Source organism: Lacerta agilis, chromosome 2, assembly GCF_009819535.1.
Source record: "Lacerta agilis isolate rLacAgi1 chromosome 2, rLacAgi1.pri, whole genome shotgun sequence".
NCBI lineage: Eukaryota > Metazoa > Chordata > Lepidosauria > Squamata > Lacertidae > Lacerta > Lacerta agilis.
The window spans coordinates 116,054,241-116,069,471 of NC_046313.1; positions in this window are offsets into that span (position 1 = coordinate 116,054,241).

Consider the following 15,231-nt stretch of genomic DNA (forward strand, 5'->3'; position numbering starts at 1 on the left):
TCAAACAACTGATTTTGAGTGTCATGGAAGGGCTAATAATAATAATAATAATAATAATAATAATAATACAATAATAAAAAATATTTATACCCCATCGATCTGGCTGTTTATTTATGAGTCACTAAGGTGATTGCCGGAAAAAATATCAACAACCTCAGATATGCTGATGATACTACCTTGATGGCAGAAAGTGAGGAAGAATTGAAGAACCTTTTAATGAGGGTGAAAGAAGAGAGCGCAAAATATGGTCTGAAGCTCAACATCAAAAAAACTAAGATCATGGCCACTGGTCCCATCACCTCCTGGCAAATAGAAGGGGAAGAAATGGAGGCAGTGAGAGATTTCACTTTCTTGGGTTCCATGATCACTGCAGATGGTGACAGCAGTCACGAAATCAGAAGACGCCTGCTTCTTGGGAGAAAAGCAATGACAAACCTAGACAGCATCTTAAAAAGCAAAGACATCACCTTGCCGACAAAGGTCCATATAGTTAAAGCTATGGTTTTCCCAGTAGTAATGTACGGAAGTGAGAGCTGGACCATAAAGAAGGCTGATCGCCGTAGAATTGATGCTTTTGAATTATGGTGCTGGAGGAGACTCTTGAGAGTCCCGTGGACTGCAAGAAGATCAAACCTATCCATTCTCAAAGAAATCAGCCCTGAGTACTCACTAGAAGGACAGATCCTGAAGTTGAGGCTCCAGTACTTTGGCCACCTCATGAGAAGAGAAGACTCCCTAGAAAAGACCCTGATGTTGGGAAAGATGGAGGGTACAAGGAGAAGGGGACGACAGAGGATGAGATGGTTGGACAGTGTTCTCGAAGCGACTGGCATGAGTTTGGCCAAACTGCGAGAGGCAGTGAAGGATAGGCGTGCCTGGCGTACTCTGGTCCATGGGGTCACGAAGAGTCGGACACGACTGAACGACTGAACAACAACAACAAGGTGTAGTGGTTAGACTGTTGGACTAGGACCCGGTAGACCAGGGTTCAAATCTCCGCTTAGCCATGAAGCTCACTGGGTAACCTTGAGTGGTCACTGCTTCTCAGTGTAACAGGGTTGCCATGAAAATAAACTGGGGAGGAGAAGAACCATGTATGATTGAACCTGGGACCTTATCCATGGGGAAAAAAATACCACTGACATTTCCTAGATGTGTAAATGTTCAATTGTACAGGTGTAACAAATCCATATTTTGTGACTGCTAATCCTAATCCACCCCTCCCTAGTATCAAAGTTAGTGATCTCAGGGGCGTAGGAAGGTTCCTCGGTACCCGGGGCAGCGACCGGAGGCACCCCTGGGGGCAGGGCATCGTGGCGGCACGTTGTGACGTCACGACGCAACGTCACTGCGGCTCCAGCCCCGGCAGCAGGAAAAAAGCCCTTAAAAAAAAAAAAAAGCTAAGCTAAGGCAAGCAGCTGCTTGCCTTGGCTTTTCTTTTTTTTAAAGGGCTTTTCTCCCCGCTGCTGGGTGGAGCCACCCACAAGGGCAAGGTGGGCCAGTGAGGATGGGGCAGGTGTCACCCCTGTGACAAGCGTGACACCCCTCCTCCTCGCTGGCCGCCCCGGCAGTGGGGAGAAAAAAGAGGAAAGCAGGCGCCAGCGACTGGCTAAGCCAGCAAGCACAGCACTGCCGATCGTGGGGGGCAGTGCCCCCCACCCCAAGTGTCACCCCCACCCCAGGGTGCTGCCCGGGGCGGCACGCCCCACACCCCCACCACCTCGCTACACCCCTGAGTGGTCTTAGGTTTACTGGTAGGGCAGAGAAGGTGGGGTCACCTGCAAACAAAAGGGAGGAGGAGGATAGACTGTCCCCATCAGGCCATCCATGGGGTGCAGATATTTGATCGTTCAAATATTCATTAATAAATGATAAATCTATTGATCCTCTAAAAACTGTTTCTTTAGCAAATTTTGTCAAATGTCAGGCTAACGGGGCACAGTGGTGATTTCTCACAAACATGTTTTCCCCGCCAGTTCTGCACCTGCTCCTTGATCAATCCGGGAGGTTGCAGGAGGAGATGTTTAATTATGTGTCTGATTTTGTAATTATAGTCTTCTCGCCAAATCTCCAGGGATTTCTCAGCAAAGATTGGCTTTGCAACCGGTATTGTAGAGTCAGAACAAAGGCCAAAACAAAACAAAACAACAACCTTCTCAAGACCTCATCAGAGGTGCTATGCTTCAAGGCCAAAGGCCAATGTGGTCCAGCACCCCATTTTTCACGGTGGCCAAATGGATGGAGCAAATTTATCTAGAACAGCATTACAGTTCCCATCATCCCCATGTTTGCTGGGGCTGATGGGAGTTGTAGTCCAGCAACACCTGAACATAAGATGAACCTTCTGGATCAGGCCATCAAGCACAGCATCCTGTTCTCACTGTGGCCAACCAGATAGATGCCTGTGGGAAACCCACAAGTGTCCTCCCCCCTCCTGTGGTTGCCAGCAACTGGTATTCAGAGGCATTTCTGCCTCAACTGTGGAGACAGAGCAGACCCAGCAGCAGCCACCAACAGTCTCTTGCTGCTTCGTGAAATCGTCTAATCCTCTTTGAATTTCATCCAGGTTGGTGGCAAATCACTGCCTCCTGTGGGAACGAGTTCTATTGCTTAACTAAGCGCTGTCTGAATAAATATTTTCTTTCACCTGTCTTGTAGCCTATCTTGATTTCAGCAAGGCCTTTGACAAGGTGCCCCATGATATTCTTGTAAAGAAGCTGGTAAAATGCGGGCTAGACAATGCTACCATTCAAGGGCAAGAAAATGTGTTGTGTGAAATTAGGCTGAGTGGTGGAAGGTTAATATCTTAAATCATCATCCTAATAACCTGGCAATAGAGAGGAAAGAATAAGAGAGGAGAACTGTTATAGGAGGAGGAAGTGAATGTAAAAGGATTGGGGAGGAAGGATGGCAGTTTTTGGAGTAATATGATAGAAGCTGTGAAGGGAGGAGGGAAGATAAAATGCGGGCTAGACAATGCTACCATTCAGTGGATTTGTAACTGGCTGGCTGACCGAACCCAAAGGGTGATCATGAATGGCTCCTCTTCATCCTGGAGAGAAGTGACTAGTGGGGTGCCACAGGGTTCTGTCTTGGGCCCAGTCTTATTCAACATCTTCATCAATGACTTGGATGATGGGCTTGAGAGCATCCTGATCAAGTTTGCAGATGACACCAAATTGGGAGGGGTGGCTAATACCCCAGAGGACAGAATCACACTTCAAAATGACCTTAACAGATTAGAGAACTGGGCCAAAGCAAACAAGATGAATTTTAACAGGGATAAATATAAAGTACTACACTTGGGCAAAAAAAAAAAAAATTGAAAGGCACAAATACAGGATGGGTGACACCTGGCTTGAGAGCAGTACATGTGAAAAGGATCTAGGAGTCTTGGTAGACCACAAACTTGACATGAGTCAACAGTCAAAACAAAATAAAAAATTCTTTCCAGTAGCACCTTAGAGACCAACTGAGTTTGTTCTTGGTATGAGCTTTCGTGTGCATGCACACTTCTTCAGATACATAGATCTGGTGACTTCTGTTTCAGTGTATCTGAAGAAGTGTGCATGCACACGAAAGCTCATACCAAGAACAAACTCAGTTGGTCTCTAAGGTGCTACTGGAAAGAATTTTTTATTTTGTTTTGACTATGGCAGACCAACACGGCTACCCACCTGTAAATGAGTCAACAGTGTGATGCAGCAGCTAAAAAAGCCAATGCAATTCTGGACTGCATCAATAGGAGTATGGCATCTAGATCAAGGGGAGTAATAGTACCACTGTATTCCGCTCTGGTCAGACCTCACCTGGAATACTGTGTCCAGTTCTGGGCACCACAGTTCAAGAAGGATACTGACAAGCTGGAACGTGTCCAGAAGAGGGCAACCAAAATGGTACAAGGCCTGGAAACGTTGCCTTATGAGGAACGGCTTAGGGAGCTGGGTATGTTTAGCCTGGAGAAGAGAAGGTTAAGGGGTGATATGATAGCCATGCTCAAATATAGAAAAGGATGTCATGTAGAGGAGGGAGAAAGGTTGTTTTCTGCTGCTCCAGAGAAGCGGACACGGGGCAATGGATTCAAACTACAAGAAGGAAGATTCCACCTAAACATTAGGAAGAACTTCCTGACAGTAAGAGCTGTTGGACAGTGGAATTTGCTGCCAAGGAGTGTGGTGGAGTCTCCTTCTTTGGAGGTCTTTAAGCGGAGGCTTGACAGCCATCTGTCAGGAATGCTTTGATGGTGTTTCCTGCTTGGCAGGGGGTTGGACTGGATGGCCCTTGGGGTCTCTTCCAACTCTAGGATTCTATGATTCTATCCCTTCCCCTTTGATCTTCCTTCCCCTTGCTCTTCAGGATTCCCTATCTCTCAGTTGCTGGATCAAAACCATTTTAAATGTAATCACTCTATTTTGGGGTTGTTGTTATTATTTACTGCATTAGTCAGTCACTTTTTCTCAGTGGAAAAAAGAGACTCAAAGCGACCTAACAAGAGAAACTAAAACAGATAAATCCAGAAAAATTTAAAACACCTAAAACGCTCATCTGGCAACATCCATGCTTTTATCTTGTATTTTGCTTTTCATTTCATCCCAGAATCGCCCTGAAATCTTTTGGTGAGGGGTGGTATATAAATCTATTCTAAAAATATTTTTAAAAAATAAAAATAGTAAGAAAAATCCTACCCCACCTGATTAAAAATGAGCAGCACCATAGTGGGCACCGGCTTTTGGGAGGGGGGGGAGAATCTCCTTTGGTGCCTAAAAAATTGCTGGTGATGGTGTTTTTGCAAATATTAAAATTGTGCTGTTTGAAGCGACTAGAAGCATAAGAACTGACTCCTTTTGGAAATGAAGCATTGTCCAGACCCATGGAAATATTATTAAAATTCTACTAGCAGAACTTTCTTCATAATGGAATTAAAACGTCAAATATACGTAGTACACCCAATACATCCATGCAATGCCTTGCATTGTCCAGCACATGCTCAGCATCTCAGAAATAAAAGGTAACTCCAATAATCCAAACAAAATAAAATAAAAAATTTTTAAAAATTCGTTTGTTCTTGGTATGAGCTTTCATGTGCATGCACACTTCTTCAGATAGGAATTCTTGGAAGGAATTTTTTTAATTTTTAATTTTGTTTTGACTATGGCAGACCAACACGGCTACCTACCTGTAACTCCAATAATCCAGTTACAGGTAAGCTGTGTTGGTCTGCCATAGTCGAAACAAAATTAAAAATTAAAAAAATCCTTCCAGTAGCACCTTAGAGACCAACTAAGTTTGTTCTTGGTATGAGCTTTCGTGTGCATGCAGATACCAATAATCCAGTATCTCTTTCTCTCCTGCATTCCAGCCTGCTTCAAGTCCAGCCTGCCTCTAGTCCCAAGGCTATTGCAGCTCTTGTTGGAAAGCCTTTTGCTTGCATTGTTCTCCCTGTGGCATTCAGAGAGACTGAAACTGAATACTTTCATCACATGATCAAAGATAATGTTCAGATCAGAGATAAAACTATCAGTTAATCCTTAGCTTAGCAAGAGCTCCATGCAGAAACTCAATATTTAAAAGGGAATGCTGTGGATATAGCCTACCTTGATTTCAGCAAGGCCTTTGACAAGGTGCCCCGTGATATTCTTGTAAAGAAGCTGGTAAAATGTGGGCTAGACAATGCTACCATTCAGTGGATTTGTAACTGGCTGGCTGACCGAACCCAAAGGGTGCTCATGAATGGCTCCTCTTCATCCTGGAGAGATGTGACTAGTGGGGTGCCACAGGGTTCTGTCTTGGGCCCAGTCTTATTCAACATCTTCATCAATGACTTGGATGATGAGCTTGAGGGCATCTTGATCAAGTTTGCAGATGACACCAAATTGGGAGGGGTGGCTAATACCCCAGAGGACAGGATCACACTTCAAAATGACCTTAACAGATTAGAGAACTGGGCCAAAGCAAACAAGATGAATTTTAAAGGGATAAATGTAAAGTACTACACTTGGGCAAAAAAAAAAAAAAAATTGAAAGGCACAAATACAGGATGGGTGACACGTGGCTTGAGAGCAGTACATGTGAAAAGGATCTAGGAGTCTTGGTAGACCACAAACTGGACATGAGTCAACAGTGTGATGCAGCAGCTAAAAAAGCCAATGCAATTCTGGGCTGCATCAATAGGAGTATAGCATCTAGATCAAGGGAAGTAATAGTACCACTATATTCTGCTCTGGTCAGACCAGAGTGTGGTGGAGTCAATGCTTTGATGGTGTTTCCTGCTTGGCAGGGGGTTGGACTGGATGGCCCTTGTAGTCTCTTCCAACTCTATGATTCTATTCTATGATTCTATGGTTACCTTTAGGCATTTTTTCATTTCTGTATCAATCAACACTTTATGCTTAGCAGATGCCAGACGTGTTACCCTGGAGAAAGGGCCATAGCTCAGTGGTACAACATTTGCCTTGCATGCGGAAGTTCCCAGGTTCAATCCCTAGCATCTTCAGGTAGTGCTGAAAGAGGCTGCTTGTCCAAAACCCTGGTCAAATAGACAGTATGTACCTGAATGGCCCAGTGGGTCTGATTATTAATAATAATAATAATAATAATAATAATAATAATAATAGCCTGCTGGATCAGGCCAGTGGTTCATCTATTCTGGCATCACAGCTGCCAGCAAGATGCCTGCGGGGAAAAACCTGGAGCAAGACCGAAGAAGAAGAAGAAGAAGAAGAAGAAGAGTTTGGATTTGATATCCTGCTTTATCACTACCCGAAGGAGTCTCAAAGCGGCTAACAATCTCCTTTCCCTTCCTCCCCCACAACAAACACTCTGTGAGGTGAGTGGGGCTGAGAGACTTCAGAGAAGCGTGACTAGCCCAAGGTCACCCAGCAGCTGCATGTGGAGGAGCAGAGATGCGAACCCGGTTCACCAGATTATGAGTCTGCCGCTCTTAACCACTGCACCACACTGGCTCTCCAAGCACAAGAGCAACTCTTCCTTCCTGCACTTTGCAGCAACTGGTATTCACCACTGGCCCGTAGTTCATTGTATTGTATTGTTCATTTAAAAAACCAGGTGTGCCTCTTGGCTTCTCGCCCCATACCAGGTCTGTCTCCATCCACAAGTAAAACATGCACAGGTTCCTTGACAGGGGGAAATAGGAATCAATAGAAACTGATGATACTAACAATGGTACGGGTTAATTTTAGGCAGCTTGCTGGCTAACAATGAATCTGGTTGATGCCAGACTGGGTAACCTTACCCAGGAGGTGATGGGAATGTTTCCTCCAAGGATATTTTCAAATGTGGGGAGTGAACCATCGTGATATTCCTCCCAGCTGGCACCCCAAGGCATACCGGTCCATGCTTTTTTGTTGCTGCTGCACATTTGGGGGTGGGTACCTGGGTGCCGCTGTGGGTTAAACCACAGAGCCTAGGGCTTGGTGATCAGAAGGTCGGCGGTTCGAATCCCCGCGACGGGGTGAGCTCCCGTTGCTCGGTCCCAGCTCCTGCCAACCTAGCAGTTTGAAAGCACGTCAAAGTGCAAGTAGATAAACAGGTACCGCTCCAGCGGGAAGGTAAATGGCATTTCCGTGCACTGCTGTGGTTCGCCAGAAGCAGCTTTGTCATGCCGGCCACATGACCCGGAAGCTGTACGCCGGCTCCCTCGGCCTATAGAGCGAGATGAGCGCCACAACCCCAGAGTCGTCCGCGACTGGACCTAATGGTCAGGGGTCCCTTTACCTTTACCTTTACACAGAATATGCCCCTTCATGGATCATTGCCTTGTTGTGGCGAAGGGGCTTGAATACCTCCAAGAAGCTATGAGCTATACCGTGCAGGGCCGCCGAAGACGGACAGGTCATAGCCCAGAGTTTAGACTAAATGTGATCCATCTGGAGAGGGAACTGGCAAGCCACACCAGTATTTTGCCATGGGATGCTCTGGTTCATGGGGTCACGGAGAGTTAGACACGACTAAACGGCAACGACTCAGAATATGTAGGATGTTGGTGTGTGTTTTAAACTGTCCCCTCCCCTTATTGTTGCTTCTAATTAATTTATTAATGTTTTAAACAGCTGATCATTTCATTGTTTTATTCTCCCTTTGAACTTGTTTACAGTCAAGAGGTATATAAGATTTGTGAAATAACGCTTCCTGCAATGCAGGAATCACAGGTGACCCTTTGCAGCCCTTCCAACTCTGCAGTTCTAAAATTCTGTGTGATATATAAGACACTGCATATATAAATTGCAATTTCAGATCAATCTGGGGAAACCCCTTGAAGCATCCGTTGTGTCGAGCCTTTCCATAGCTTTTGTTTATGTGCTCATTGCAAACAGCTGAAAGTCTGCAAGCGTTGATCATCAACCTGATTTTCAATGGGGGTTAAAACGTTGAATAATTTCAATTGCAACTGTATATACATAGATATAGGTTGCATATATGGAACTGGATATGGAACAACTGATTGGTTCAAAATTGGGAAAGGAGTACGACAAGGCTGTATATTGTCTCCCTGCTTATTTAACTTATATGCAGAATTCATCATGCGAAAGGCTGGACTGGATGAATCCCAAACCGGAATTAAAATTGCCGGAAAAAATATCAACAACCTCAGATATGCTGATGATACTACCCTGATGGCAGAAAGTGAGGAGGAATTAAAGAACCTTTTGATGAGGGTGAAAGAGGAGAGCGCTAAATATGGTCTGAAGCTCAACATCAAAAAAACTAAGATCATGGCCACTGGTCCCATCACCTCCTGGCAAATAGAAGGGGAAGAAATGGAGGCAGTGAGAGATTTCACTTTCTTGGGTTCCATGATCACTGCAGATGGTGACAGCAGTCACGAAATTAGAAGACGCCTGCTTCTTGGGAGAAAAGCAATGACAAACCTAGACAACATCTTAAAAAGCAAAGACATCACCTTGCCGACAAAGGTCCGTATAGTTAAAGCTATGGTTTTCCCAGTAGTAATGTACGGAAGTGAGAGCTGGACCATAAAGAAGGCTGATCGCCGAAGAATTGATGCTTTTGAATTATGGTGCTGGAGGAGACTCTTGAGAGTCCCATGGACTGCAAGAAGATCAAACCTATCCATTCTCAAAGAAATCAGCCCTGAGTGCTCACTAGAAGGACAGATCCTGAAGTTGAGGCTCCAGTACTTTGGCCACCTCATGAGAAGAGAAGACTCCCTAGAAAAGACCCTGATGTTGGGAAAGATGGAGGGCACAAGGAGAAGGGGACGACAGAGGATGAGATGGTTGGACAGTGTTCTCGAAGCTACTAACATGAGTTTGGCCAAACTGTGGGAGGCAGTGGAGGATAGGCGTGCCTGGCGTGCTCTGGTCCATGGGGTCACGAAGAGTCGGACACGACTGAATGACTGAACAACAACAACAGGTTGCATAATTTTTGCCAGCCTTGGCTTCTGTCCTCTAGCCACCCCACCCCACCCCTTTTACATTTGCAAAAGAAGCCCATCAAGCCAGGCAATTGCCCAGGCCATTCCCCATTGTTAAGCAGATTAAAGTGAGGCTGGTGACCTACTTTCCTGGCCTCAAGACTTGTTGGCATCAAGACCCCCAGGGGTCAAGTGAGTGATGCGTTTGGAGGGCAATACCCTTTCAAATTAATGGGATTAGTTCACTTTCACAGCTACACCCTCATAGCTTTTGCCAACCCAGGATGTCCTTTTAAGTTTAGTCAGGAGTGTTACCTGGAACAATAAACAATATAACTGAGATTCTTTCTACCCTCTGCAAGGCAAGGTTTGTTTGAAGTTTTAACACTCCAGGTATTATTGGGCTACAGGTCATAAGAACATTATTTGAATCTTCTTGTAAACCACTCTGTGAGGTTTTTGTGCCAAACAAGTAGTATATAAATTTTGAGAAATGAATCATTTTGCCATTTCTGGGGCCTTTCATACATCAGTGTAGAGGTATACAAATTAAAAATGAAATGAAATATTTCCTTTTAGTTTTGTAAAGGAATGTTAACAGAGAATATTTATTCAACACACACATTAAATAAAAAATGGCATTTTTCACTGACCTGGCTGCACTTGGAAATATTTAATATAGAGCTCAATTTCATGTGGGTGCATATTTGGGCATCTTAGAGGGCTTATATTTTTGCTTACTGTATTCCATAATGTGACATGCCATTATTCATGTATTATTATTATTATTATTATTATTATTATTATTATTATTATTATTATTATTATTATTTCTTTGTGGAATTCGCTCTTATTTATTTTTCATGCAAATAAATCACCTTCCTGAGAAATTGTATGAACAGAGGCAATAAATATATTAACAAACATCAGAAGCACAGACACACATAAGAATGTAAGAAGAATCATAGAATTGTGGAGTTGGAAGAGACCCCAGGGGTCATCCAGTCCAACCCCCTGCAATGCAGGAATGCCTGCTGGATCAGGCCAGTGGCCCATCTAGTTTTCATACAGAACCCCACAAACAGGAATTAAATTTGAAACAAAATAAACAAAAAAAAATTCCTTCCAGTAGGTGATACCGGAAGGATTTTTTATTTTAATATTTTATTTTGTTTCGACTACGGCAGACCAACACAGCTACCTACCTGTAACAGGAATTAAATTTGTTTGTCATTGGCATCCACCTGTGTTGGTCTGCCATAGTCAAAACAAAATAAAATAAAAAATTCCTTAGCACTTTAGAGACCAACTAAGTTTGTTCTTGGTATGAGCTTTCGTGGTCAAAGGCCTGGAAACGATGCCTTATGAGGAACGGCTTAGGGAGCTGGGTATGTTTAGCCTGGAGAAGGGAAGATTAAGGGAAGATATGATGTTGTTGTTCAGTCGTTCAGTCGTGTCCGACTCTTCGTGACCCCATGGACCAGAGCACGCCAGGCCTCCCTATCCTCCACTGCCTCCCGCAGTTTGGCCAAACTCATGCCAGTCGCTTCAAGAACACTGTCCAACCATCTCATCCTCTGTCCTCCCCTTCTCCTTGTGCCCTCCATCTTTCCCAACATCAGGGTCTTTTCCAGGGAGTCTTCTTTTCTCATGAGGTGGCCAAAGTACTGGAGCCTCAACTTCAGGATCTGCCCTTCCAGTGCTGATTTCTTTAAGGATGGATAAATTTGATCTTTTTGCAGTCCATGGGACTCTCAAGAGTCTCCTCCAGCACCATAATTCAAAAGCATCAATTCTTCGGCGATCAGTGTTTTTTTATGGTCCAGCTCTCACTTCCATACATTACTACTGGGAAAACCATAGCTTTAACTATACCAGGGGTCTGCAACCTTTAAGACACAAAGAGCCACTTGGACCCGTTTCCAAAGGAAAAAACAACAACTGGGAGCCGCAAAACCATTGCGACATTTAAAACAAATATAACGCTGCATATATTGTTTCTTACCTTAATGCAATAATAATAAATAACATATAGGAGCCAATGCAAAGTATAATTAGTAAAAACAACAAGAATAAGTTCTTACTTTTTTGCATTGACTCAGGGGCGTACCCAGGATCAAAACTGGGGGGGGGGGGAGCCAGGGTCGTTCAGGTTGTGACATTTCAGCACGGAAAGGCGAATGAAACCAAAATTTTAGGGAAATTATATATAATTATAGCAGTGCTTTATTACAGTAGTTATTACAATTATTTGCTTGGTTTTTTAAAATTTTTATTCTAGTTACATGTCTTATACCAGGGGTGGCCAACACCCAAGAAACTGTGATCTACTTTCAGCAGTGATCTAACCCCGTTTTGGGGGGTTCAGCTCAAAGTTGTTTTTTGGGGGAGGTGTGGTGGGTGGGAGAGAGGGCTTCCCCCTCTAAGATAGGTTGGCAAGCGAACTAATAAAGAAAGAAAAAGGGGGGGTGGGAATGGAAAAGTAGGGTGGAAAAATATAAATGTGGGGTGGGGTGGGGAGGATATCTATTAAAAATATGTAGTAGTTTAAAAAATAAAAATAAAGGGGGAAAATCTTTTTCTTCTTTTTCCTTTTTTTGAAAACAAAAACAAAAGGGGAAGAGAAAAGAAAAAGGGGGATGGAGGGAGAAAAGGGTAATAATAAAAATTCAAATAGAGTGGCTGCAGCAGCTGTGGGGGGTGTTTGTTTGTTTTTCGTTTGTTTGTTTGTTTTAAAAATGGGATTTCTCCCCTTGGATTAAAAAAGGAGGGGAGGAAGAAAAAGAGAGGGGGGGTGGGAGAGCAAGGCAAAAAGCCAAAAAGCAAAAAACAGGTTTGAGGGGGGGGGATCGCGCCAGGCACTGCAGCGCGCCGGCCTCGGGGCTCCAGGCCCCCGAGCCGCCCTTGGGGCCGTCGTTGAGCATGTACACCGCCCGCAGCGAGCGCTGGCGAAGCACCGGTTGGCGGAGGTTTCAGAAGCAGCCCGGATGTTTTCGCCGCCGCCACCCCAAAGCAGCTCTACTTCATCCTGTCAGCGACCATCACCGCCCTCCCGTCACGGTGACGCCTGGCCCGCCTGCTCCGCCCTCCGCGCGGCTGCTTTGAAAAGGATTCCGCCCGACAGGAGCCGCTCAGAACAGGGGCCGCTCCAATCGCCGCCGCCACCTCCAGCCGCCTTTATTATCCCGACTCTTTTCTCTCTCTCTCTCTCTCTCTCTCTCTCGATAACTCGCAAAGCCCAGCTCCTTCTTCTCCCCGCCCTCATTGGCACATTCCCCTCAAACAGGAACAGGCATCCCGGCGGCTCATTGGCCGGACGAAGCGTCGCTCTCCCGTGCCCGCCTCCCGCCTTCATCCTCAGTGGCTACCTCGGCGGTAAGGCCCCGGCTCCGAGCCTATGCGCCAAGGCGGGCGATCTGTCCTGCCAATTGGCACGCCGAGGTGGTAAAAGCTCAGCCCTCCCCACACGCTTATTGGTGTGAAGAAGTCGCTTCCTCTCTCTGGGAGTGGTCAAGGTGGACATCAATCTTGGGTCTGTCCTCGGGAACCCCGAGAGGGCTGAGAAAGACCGCCCAGCTGTTCAACGTTGATGCGGATTATTCATGGTTTTTTTGGCCCTTTTTTTTTGCCGATAACCATTTAATTATTATTGATAGGGCATTGAAAGGGGGCATGCCGGAGCCGCAGGAGACCTGTCAGAGAGCCGCATGCGGCTCTGGAGCCGCAGGTTGCTGACCCCCGAACTATACGGACCTTTGTCGGCAAGGTGATGTCTCTGCTTTTTATGATGCTGTCTAGGCTCATCTTCCAGCGTCATAACTTTTATATGCCTGTTGTCTTTGTCCATGGAGTTTTCTTGGCAGGGATACTGGAGTGGCTTGCCGGTTCCTGCTCCAGGTGGATCACATTTAGTCTAAACTCTCCGCTATGACCTGTCCATCTTGGGTGGCCCTGCATGGCATAGCTCATAGCTTCCAAGAGTTATTCAAGCCCCTTCACCACAACAAGGCTGTGATCCATGAAGGAGGGGTGATATGATAGCCATGTTCAAATATATAAAAGGATGTCATATAGAGGAGGGAGAAAGGTTGTTTTCTTCTGTTCTAGAGAAGCGGACACGGGGCAATGCATTCAAACTACAAGAAAGAAGATTCCACCTAAACATTAAGAAGGACTTCCTGACAGTAAGAACAAACTTAGTTGGTCTCTAAGGTGCTAAGGAATTATTTTATTTTATTTTGTTTTGTCTATGGCATACTGACACGGCTACCTACCTGTAATTGATAAAGATGTTGAATAAGAATGGTGGTGTTTAGTCAGAAGCTTCGGGCACAGTGACTCTGTCACTAAGCACAAAATAACCGACACAGTGGACAAACCTTAGAATCATAGAATCATATTGTTATTATTCTGCTTCTTGGGGAATTCACTTCAGTGTTGCTATTGCAGCGGTTTGATTTCACCCCTGCAAGCACACTCCATTGTCTTTCGAGTCAGGCGGATGCCAATGACAAACAAATTTAATTCCTGTTACAGGTAGGTAGCCGTTTTGGTCTGCCGTAGTCGAAATAAAATTAAAAATTAAAAAAAAATCCTTCCAGTATCACCTACTGGAAGGAATTATTTTGTTTTGTTTATTTTGTTTCAAATTTAATTCCTGTTTGTGGGGTTCTGTGTGAAAACTAGATGGGCCACTGGCCTGATCCAGCAGGCATTCCTGCATTGCAGGGGGTTGGACTGGATGACCCCTGGGGTCTCTTCCAACTCCACAAGTCTATGATTCTTTTTACATTCTTATGTGTCTGTGCTTCTGATGTTTGTTAATATATTTATTGCCTCTGTTCATACAATTTCTCAGGAAGGTGATTTATTTGCATGAAAAATAAATAAGAGCGAATTCCACAAAGAAATAATAACAATAACAATAACAATAACAATAACAATAACAATAATAATAATAATACATGAATAATGGAATGTCACATTATGGAATACAGTAAGCAAAAATACAAGCCCTCTAAGATGCCCAAATATGCACCCACATGAAATTGAGCTCTACATTAAATATTTCCAAGTGCAGCCAGGTCAGTGAAAAATGCCATTTTTTATTTAATGTGTGTGTTGAATAAATATTCTCTGTTAACATTCCTTTACAAAACTAAAAGGAAATGTTTCATTTCATTTTTAATTTGTATACCTCTACACTGATGTATGAAATTTTGATAAATGAATCATTTTGCCATTTCTGGGTCTTATAGACTGCTGTCTATAAGCCCCAGAAATGGCAAAATGATTCATTTATCAAAATTTATATACTACTTGTTTGACACAAAAACCTCACAGAGTGGTTTACAAGAAGAATCAAATAATGTTCTTATGACCTGTAGCCCAATAATACGTGGGGTGCTGAAACTTCAAACAACCCTTGCCTTGCAGAGGGTAGAAAGAATCTCAGTTTTATTGTTTATTGTTCCAGGTAACACTCCTGACTAAACTTAAAAGGACATCCTGGGTTGGCAAAAGCTATGAGGGTGTAGCTGTGAAAGTGAACTAATCCCATTAATTTGAAAGGGTATTGCCCTTACTCACTTGACCCCTGGGGGGTCTTGATGCCAACAAGTCTTGAGGGCAGGAAAGTATGTCATCAGCCTCACTTTAATCTGCTTAACAATGGGGAATGGCCCGGGCAATTGCCTGGCTTGATGGGCTTCCTTTGCAAATGTAAAAGGGGTGGGGTGGGGACAGGACAGAAGCCAAGGCTGGCTAAACCTATATGTATGTGCAGTATCCTGTATACAGTTGCAACTGAAATTATTCAACCCCCATTGAAAATC